We start from the raw sequence: 9,146 nt of genomic DNA on the forward strand, positions 1-9,146 counted from the left end.
GGGGATGGACCACTACACTGATCCCCCGGGGAACGAAGCTCCTGACGGGGACAAGGTTCCCATTTGGTCCTCCTGGCCAAAAGGCCTGGTGGACCACCATTCCTTGTGTCCAGCTGAAGCCGGACACCCAGTACTTGGTCAGGGGGCTCTCCCGAAGAGAAAACCCCCTAGGGACAGGGAAGGAAGGAACCAAAAGGCCACACATCTTCCCCCTAGACTTCAGGGCAGGCCCGAGGACCCACACCCTCCATCCTGTGAGAAAAACACACACATAAGTAAAGAAAAAGTGACAAAACGTGGGAGGTGTAATAAATTAAATAAATAGAAAATAAAAAAGTGGTCGTGCCAAATAGTGCACAGACCAGGCCCTGAGGCCTGTAGCAAAAATTGCCCTGGTCCTAGCCAAAAGCTCTGGTCCTAAGGGCGCTGTGCAGAAAAAGTGGTAAAACAGTGACCATGTGGCATCTTCACACTGTGGGGTCTAGGCGACTACTCAGGGGGCACTGGTTTGCGGACTCTCTGCCTTCCCGACCCCTGGCCAGACAAGGTAGATCCATCCAAATCAGGAGGAACTGGGTCCTTCCGGTCTCCTCGGGGGAATTACTCCCAGGCACAAAGCTAAGCCGCAAAGCTAGAATGACTGTGGAGCACCCCTGCTGGACACTGATAAGAACAGATACTACACTTGATCTTAGCCAAAAGACCGAGACGCGAGGAACCACATGAGGAACCACTGGTCCAAGGCTTGAAGCGAGTGTGCAGATAATTGCCAACAGGTACAGGTTAAGCCAGGATAGGTACACCCTGCCCAGGGATGGGCAGACAACTCATGGGGCCTCCGGGCAATAGGGGATCATGGAGCCCCTGTGTCCTTGCCCAAATTCAAAAAAGCCTATGAAAAAGGTACTGGGGCATCTTATGGGGCTCCCTACTGACCCCGGGCCTTCAGGCAGTGCCCGAGTTTCCAAATGGTCAGTCCACCCCTGACCCTGCCATTCCCACATGGAAGAGAGAGGAGGAAAGTTCCCCTTTTGGGCCTTGTACCCATGATACGCCATTAAGACAAGGTCGCTACCCCTGGGTCTGAGCAAGAGCGGGTTTAGTGAGTGACTCCTCCACTACCCAACAATATTACCAGAAGATCGTGTAGGAAGACTAACAACAAAAATCCAATAGAGGGTCTAACCCTACAAAACTAAAAAAAAGAAAGTTTTGGCTGCAGAGACATTTTATTAAAGAGATGTTAGAGCGTATCGGCGACATATTGTGGAGAACTGGTGTTTCCGCTGAGTTCCAAATTGTGCTCTCTTCTCGCTCCTTAATTATGCCATGGTTAAATGTGCACTTCCATTGTCACTGCCTGTAATGAAGAACCCAGGAGAGGTGTTAGAACTCAGAGTACCAGCTAATAGTGCAGCTAACACACATAACTTTGCGGCATTAGCATTCCTGCGAGATTGAAGCCGCCAGTTAGTATTCCAGAGGACTCAGCTGTGTGATATGCTCGGCAATTTCAAGCAGATTTAGCATTCATCCCACTTTTGAATAATAGATGTTCCCCTGAATATCGGTTTGTATAAAAGTGGACTTTAATAGTTTCTAAACTTGGTAAATTTTTGTGCCCGCTATCACCGGTGGCTGGAAAAAAAAAATAAAATCCTGGCGTCTGGAGATTAGCGAGCACATCAGACGTACTAGAAAGCCATTTAAAAGCAGATGATGACTGCAGCTCAGGTGCTTAAAGGCCTCGGGGATGCGATGTACCTGTCGTACCGCGGCCGGCCCAGGATTGTCAAATACTTGTCGGAGAGATTTTCTCACAGAACCTTTCCGACAATTACCTGGAATTTGAAGGCACCAAGGATGGAGAAAAAAAAAAAAAGAGGCTTAAAATTTAAAATGCAGAAAATATTGGATCCATTTCATTCCTTCTGATACATCAGAGCAAACGCTAGAGAAAATAGCCGGGGGCTAGAGGATTAAACTTATTTTTTTAATGTAGTTCACAAAGACTCCGCTGTGTATAAATTGTGTTTTCAGTTGTCCATCTTCATTCTCTTTAAAATAAAGTTTTGAATAATGATAGAGAAAAAGAAAGAAAATCCTTTCTCCAATTTGGCCGAGCAGAGGTGAAAATGTGCACTTGTAGGCAGATTATAGAATCTGGCCAGCATTTCAGCAACTAGTAAATGAGTCCACCTGTCAGGATGATCAAGCCAGCTCACATAGTCGGATTCCAGCATGAGCACCTCCGCATGTCTTGCTGACTCTTAAGGCCGAGATCTGCAAGACCCCGGTTCAGAGAGGCCTGTTCTTCTGTTACTGGCAATTCTGCATTCGATCTTGACTTCCACTACAAACTCGTCTTGTTCCCTGACTTATCTAGGGTTCTCCTCAGCCTGCTTATCTGCTGCTGTGTTCACATTGGCCTGGTACCTCACTTTTAATTCTGCCTGTCATTTGCTGACTCAACCTGTCCTTGACTCAATCTCTACCTGTAGCAAGGTTTTAGGTCCACATTGTTTTTCCATGAAAGACTTCTGCAATGCTCCAAGGAATCATTGGATGTACACAATTTATCCACATAGGAACCTTTCTAGAGAAGCCCAGCATAGGACTAATGTATCTTCTGCTGTGAGCCCTGAGCACCAGCTTGGAGAGGTTTTTGTCGCAATTGGACCATGTTCAGCTGAGCACAACTTCCAGCCACTATGTGACCTACGGTATTTTAATTAGTTATACTCCTGATGGAGCTTTGTTTTCTGGAGCGAAACATGTAGAGTTTCTTTTTTTTCTTTGGGTCTTTCTTTGGGAGCACTTTCTGAATACACATGGTATTCACTCCTCTCCCCCCTTTTTTTTGGAGAGGTCTATACTACGTTTTACAGTGCATCATTTGCATTCCTCAAGACAGCAAGGTATTTTTGACTGGATATGGTGATGTATGGGGCTTATCTATGAGAGGCTGACATTTAAGCCCGTGGATGAGTGTACCCGTATTACATATCTGTAGCAAGATAAATTATACTATCTAATTAGTTTTGTCCATGGGGTAACTCCGTTTCCTTAACAGAGATTATATATTCAAGTTGATAGGCTTATTATCAAACTACAGTGCCTCTTTGTATGCTGTCACTTTATCTAAAATGGTATGGTATTTGATTTGGTCTGGTGTTTTTAACCTTTTGGATGAAAGGTAAATAATTGCAATGGTATCCAGTCATATTGTTGTGTGCAGTACATTCCACTCCAATAGGCATTAATTACAGCTGAGCATCCATTTTTTATATATTTGAATAAAGGTTATATATTTTAGATTCATCAGTTGGCCAGATGGTGCATAGGGAAACGCACCCTCGTCCAGTATAGATTTGTTATTTGCCAAAGATGATGATTTACAATTAGGGCTTAGTTCAATAGCACATTGAGTTTTGGCAACATGTTGACATGGACATTGTATATAAATGCCATGCACTGCATCACAGCAGAGGAGTGCTGGGTTGGAAAACACATGTAAAGTTGAGAGTTTAATTGATGTGACCACCTCTTCCAATGAATGGGTCCACTGACCACCAATGAGAATCTTTTTTATTAGAAGAAAGTGGGACGGGGACCTTGATGTAAGTGCAATCATATCATTTGGTGTGGAAGCTGGAGAACCCCAATGTTCTGCAGGAGTGAGAAACATAGAAGTGCTGTGTATACCCATGCTGTTTAGGATTTTGCCCTTAGTTCAGGAGTGCCTTGTGAGGAAGGACAAGACAGAGTTTGCAGTTTTTCAAGAGACTACCTGAACACTCAATTGTTTGTTCCATTGAATCTTGCCTGAAGCCTCCATGTTGGAAATGCATCTTTACAAAGAAAAGATCATTAGTTAATAAGTAGATATGTGCTTTTCGTTTCATTACAATTCATTTTTCGCACCAAAATTTGGTTGTCGGAGATTAGGATGTACTGTATCCTAATCTCCGAATGGACATAGTAACGAATGTCAATGAATCCGAAAAAGTTATAACGAAATTAACATATGCATTCCTTTCATTCAGATGACCTCACATGATGAGATTGTAGTTTAGACCCGTGGGGAACGTAATTCAATTTTGGTATTTGATAGATAATTATCAGATATTGAATGGATCTGAATTTCGAATATCAAATTCACCCGAAATATCAAAATTCGAAAACTGATATATCAATCTTCTGAAAAAAAAATGCAAAATGTTTCAAATCCACCCAGGAGCAACAAATATACGAAATAAATGCTGAATATACAAAAACAAATTCCAAAAAGGAATCGGGTTAACGTAACAAATTTATGAAACAAAATTCTTCACTTAATGAATGCATCCAAAACAAAAGGGAAATTTCTGCTGTGCGCATGTCTATTGATAAGTGGACTTTCCATATCTTTAATGGGCTGAGATGAAGAGTGAGAGTGAGTGGAGTGTAGAGAAGTTGGTTTGGTATGGGGTAGCTGGACTGCCAATTGGTCACCACCACTGTGGTGTTGGCTGCATGGGTTCCCCTTCTCCTGAAATGCACCAAAAACGTTGTGCCCTGCTGTCTCAAGGACTTTGGTGTTGCATTGGGGCCATGGAGGAAGATATCTGGAGCTACCAGTGTAAATAGAAGCCTCTCAAGGTAACTGTTTCCCTGACAGCATTGACGTTATGTAAAAGTGAGCCTGAATTTCGTGTCTTGGCATTTGACCTACCATTTGCCTGATAAGGAAGATGGCCTTCCAGCAGGAACTGGCCTAACAATCTGCAGGAATTGTCCATCACATGCTGGCAACTGTTATATCCTAACCCTTATGGGGAAATGCCTTAACCACTTATGATGAATGCCTGCTATATTGGTACAGGTTTCCTGCTGACCGTGGTTATTCCTGTTCTGTCCTCACTGGTAACCCGCATCTCCTCCTGTCACCTCCAAACACTTGATGACAATGCTCATAAGTTCCAGTAACATCAGTGAAACCAATCATCCACAGGCATTCATGCCACTCTTTCATCCTCAACTCCCTGTCCTTCTACCCAGGGGTGCTTGGACTGGAACAGTAAAAAGGAGTTACCCTCTGTAAAGGAACCGGACCCTGACTGCACTAGGGTTTTTCCGTTAGACTCCCGATTCCCTGTCCAAACACCATCCACGGACCCCACCACTGACCATACAAGACTAGACGAGACCAGTCTTGAAGGAAACCAGGAAACAGACTGATTTATTTTAACACAGACACAAGATATAAACATTCAAGGGAACAACCCACTCCCCACCAAACCAATACACAAACACATACATCCCATAATAGTTTGCTCCCAAGCAAGACACACAATAGAACAATGGGAAGCACCACATGGCAGTAAACAATAAACAACCCCCCACCCCACCTATACATGTCTACACAATATCAGGACATTCCACCCTGTACCCCTAACAGGCAGAGGGTGACTTACACATAGGAGGGATATTGGGAGCTGAGACAGGGGTCTCCCCACCCCTTCAAAGTGAACTGTGTTCCATGGGCCCCCCACCCAAAGTCACTCCCATCACACGCTCATCATATCAGGCTCCCCATCACAGTTCTTGACACCACCCTCCAAAAAAAAACGGATCACTGTTCCCTTACCAAGCAAATCAGTTTACCTACCATTTTCATTCTGAACCTTCCCAATTTGGCAGGACTGCTGCGGTACTGGGATGAGGGATGAACTCAGACATGTTCAGATGCTAGTCTGAAACCTGTTAAGCCATCCTGCCAAGGAGCTGTCACTGTGGGCCGCCAATCATAAGTAGCTGAGGTGTTCCCTGCTCCACAGTTACACGTATACAGGGGCTGAGGGGCAGAGAATGCCTGTTAGGGATCCGGGTATGACCAGAAATGTGTGGACTGACACAGGGAAGTAGCAGGTTTCAAGAACACAGGCGAAGTCAGGCTGGAGAGGTGGAATGGTCAGGCAGGCCGTAAGGTACTGTCAGGTGCCACCTGGCAGTGTCTCTAGCAGCCCACAGCATGGATTTCCTCAGGGCGCGGGGTCTAAGTACCAGCCTGCTATTCACCAGGGCCCCTGATGGTGGGGATGGACTTGGTGCAGACTGGAACCAGGTCACAACCCCTGAGTGCGTCCGGCTGTGGTAGAGAGTACTGGCAGGGGAGTGCAGGAACAGAGTCTGATGGGAAGAGGCAGGCAGACTTACCAAAGGTGATCCGTGCGGGATGGATCGTCGGGTGAAGTAAGCGTAGTCAGACAGGCCGGGTCGGTATCGTGCGGGCAGCGTGGTACAGGAGGAGCAAGCAGAGAATGGTCGGGGTCACAAGCCAGGTTCAGCAGGTAGCGGGCAGCGCGGTACTGAGGATCAGGCAGAAGGATGGTCAGGCAAGCCAGGGGTTCAACAGGAGATGGTCAGCAGAGGTCAGGGTCAAAGCAGGGTCAGCAACAAGGCAGGAACACAGGATACCGGGTACAGGGGCTCATGGGAAACATACACCAAGGCCCAGATCACAGGCCTGGTCATTCCTTATATGCACCTCCTGCAATCAGCCTCAGGTGTTTTGGCTGACTGCAGGAATGAGCCTCTGGTTGCTGAGAGCACCCACTGGCCAGCCCTGGTACTGCAACCCACAAGGCAGGTGAGTCCCACCACTATTGGCGAGTCCATTCCTGACAATGCCTCAGCTGCCCTTTAAGTGGTGGTGAGCAGTGACAGCCTCCTGGTGGGGTAGCTCAGATGGGTTAGGACTAGTAACCGAACCTGACTGGGATCATCATATGCCCTGCCTATTTAAATTGCCCATCCAGCATTTGATTACCTTTGGCACGGCTTTAAGTTGCGAACAGGGGCAGACTGACAACTCATGGGGCCCCCAGGCAATAGGGAATCATGGGGCCCCTGTGTCATTGCCTACACTCAAAGCACACCCACAAAAGCCTATAAAAGGTACCAGGGGCATTTCATGGGGCCCCCTACTGACCCTGGGCCCTCGGGCAGTGGCCGAGTGCTCGAATGGTCAGTTTGCTCCTGGTTGCAAAGCAACTCAATTCTGGGCTTAACCTGAGCCCCACATTGTGCTGTTTCTTTCTTGACCCTTCATGCTTTATGCCCTCCCAAGCCAACCACCAGCCCGTTTCATTCAATAACCCCAAAGCTTCTTGTGTTCCCATGTGATCCATGTGACCCCAGAGCATCCAGTGTCACACTATGACTACAGAGCGTTCCCTGTCACCCAGTGAACCCAGAGCATCCTATCTCACCCTATGACTACAGAGCATCCCCTGTCACCCAGTGTACCCAGAGCATGCTGTCTCAACCTGTGAAGCCAGAGAATACTTTGTCACCCTATGTCCCCAGCGCAAAATGTGTCCCCCAGTGAGGCCGGAAAATCCTGCGTCACCCCATGGCCCTAGAGTATTCTATGTCACCCCATGATCCTATAGCATCCTGTATCACCCCTAAACCCCAGAGCAGGCTATGTTATCCAATGAGACCAAATCATCCTATGTCACCCCATGACCCCAGAGCATTCTGTATCACCCTTTGAACTCAGAGCATCCTGTGTCATCCAATGACCTGCAGCATCCTGTGTCATCCAGTGAACCCAGAGAATCCTGTGTCACCCCATGTTCCAGAGGATATTGTGCCAACCCATGATCCTAGAGCATCCTGTGTCACACCATGACCCCAGAATATCTGTCATCACTCATTAAACTCCGAGCATCCTGTGTCACCCCATGACCCCAGAGCATACCGTGCCAACCCATGACCCCAGAGTATCATGTGTCCCCCCATGACCCCAGAGTATCCTGTGTCACCCCATGACCCCAGAGCATCCTGCATCATCCATTAAACCCTGTGCATCCTGTGTCATCCAGTGACCATAGAGCATTCTGTATCACCATGTGACCCCAATGCATCTTGTGTCACCCCATGACCCCAGAGCATCCTGCATCATCCATTAAACCCTGTGCATCCTGTCTCACCATGTGACCCCAATGCATCTTGTGTCACCCCATGACTCTAGTGCATACCGTGTCACCCTGCAATGCTACAGCATCCTGTGTCACCCAGTGACCCCGGAACATCTGATGTCAACCACTGACTCCAGAGCATCTTGTGTCACTTAGTGATTTAAGTGTACCCTTGTGCACCTCAGCGATATCTGTGCCTTCACACAGCCATGTGACCCAAGTGCACCCCAGAGCATCTTGTGTCATCCAGTGTGCTCCTTTGTGCCTCCACTGTTTGTTCTATCGAAACCTGCCTTAAGCCTCCATGTTGTAAATGCCTCTTTATGAAGAAAAGATTGTTAGTTAATAGTTTGTGTTGAAGTTAAGCTGCTAAAATGTACTCCAAAACCAAATGGACATTCCTTGTCTGTAATGGGCTGGAATGAAGAGTAAGATCAATTGGAGAGTAGAGAAGTTAGTTTGGTATGGGAAAGCTGGCCTGCCAATGGCTCACCATCGCTGTGGTGTTGGGTGCATGGGTTCCCCTTCTCCTGAAATGCACCACCTCTGACTGCCCCATTGTAGGCAAATAGGCCCCAACTAGTCCTACGGGGGCCGATGCAGCCATGGGCTGCCTTCTTGTTTTTCCAACTAACTTGTTACCCGATTACACAGTCTTAAATACCTAAGGAAGAGATGCTACCTAGTAGCCAACCAAAGGAACTGCTCTGCCACCCTTCTACATGTCACATTGTAATCTACTATGAATAATTCTGGCGGCTTGGTGCTCTTTATGTTGATTCTATTTAGATTTCCTAATTTGGAAAGCCCCTCGCATTGTGGCAGAGCTGCCAAAGTCTAGTCAACAAGCCCAACCAACATCTTCTGTTTTGATGGGCAACAAGATCCAAGCCTCATATCTTCCAATTTTGCAACCAGGGTAATAGGGTTCAAGGGACTTGGTAAGGCCCAAGGTCACCCTAAGTGGGGTACCCAGAATCAGAAACCAGATAGAGAAAGAAGCCTAAGTACAAATGAGTCCAAGGAAACTTTAATACTTCCTCAAATAATTGAAAAAACATCCAAGTCATTTGTGGTTTGGCCCTCCTTATGCTATCTTTCTCTGTTAGTGATCTTGTCCATGACAGAAGAAACTTCCTGGATTGGGCACAGTGCCTAAAGTATGACCCTGAATATAGC

At 46.8% G+C, this 9,146-nt stretch overlaps 1 pseudogene; it reads right to left on the bottom strand.

Moving 5' to 3' along the window:
- Window positions 1-542: 542 nt before the first annotated feature.
- Window positions 543-715, bottom strand: LOC149437913 (U2 spliceosomal RNA; annotated as a pseudogene).
- Between the last annotated feature and the right edge of the window lie 8,431 nt (window positions 716-9,146).

Source organism: Staurois parvus, unplaced genomic scaffold (assembly GCF_062004578.1).
Source record: "Staurois parvus isolate SC_StPar_1 unplaced genomic scaffold, SC_StPar_1.0 ptg001246l, whole genome shotgun sequence".
Taxonomy (NCBI): domain Eukaryota; kingdom Metazoa; phylum Chordata; class Amphibia; order Anura; family Ranidae; genus Staurois; species Staurois parvus.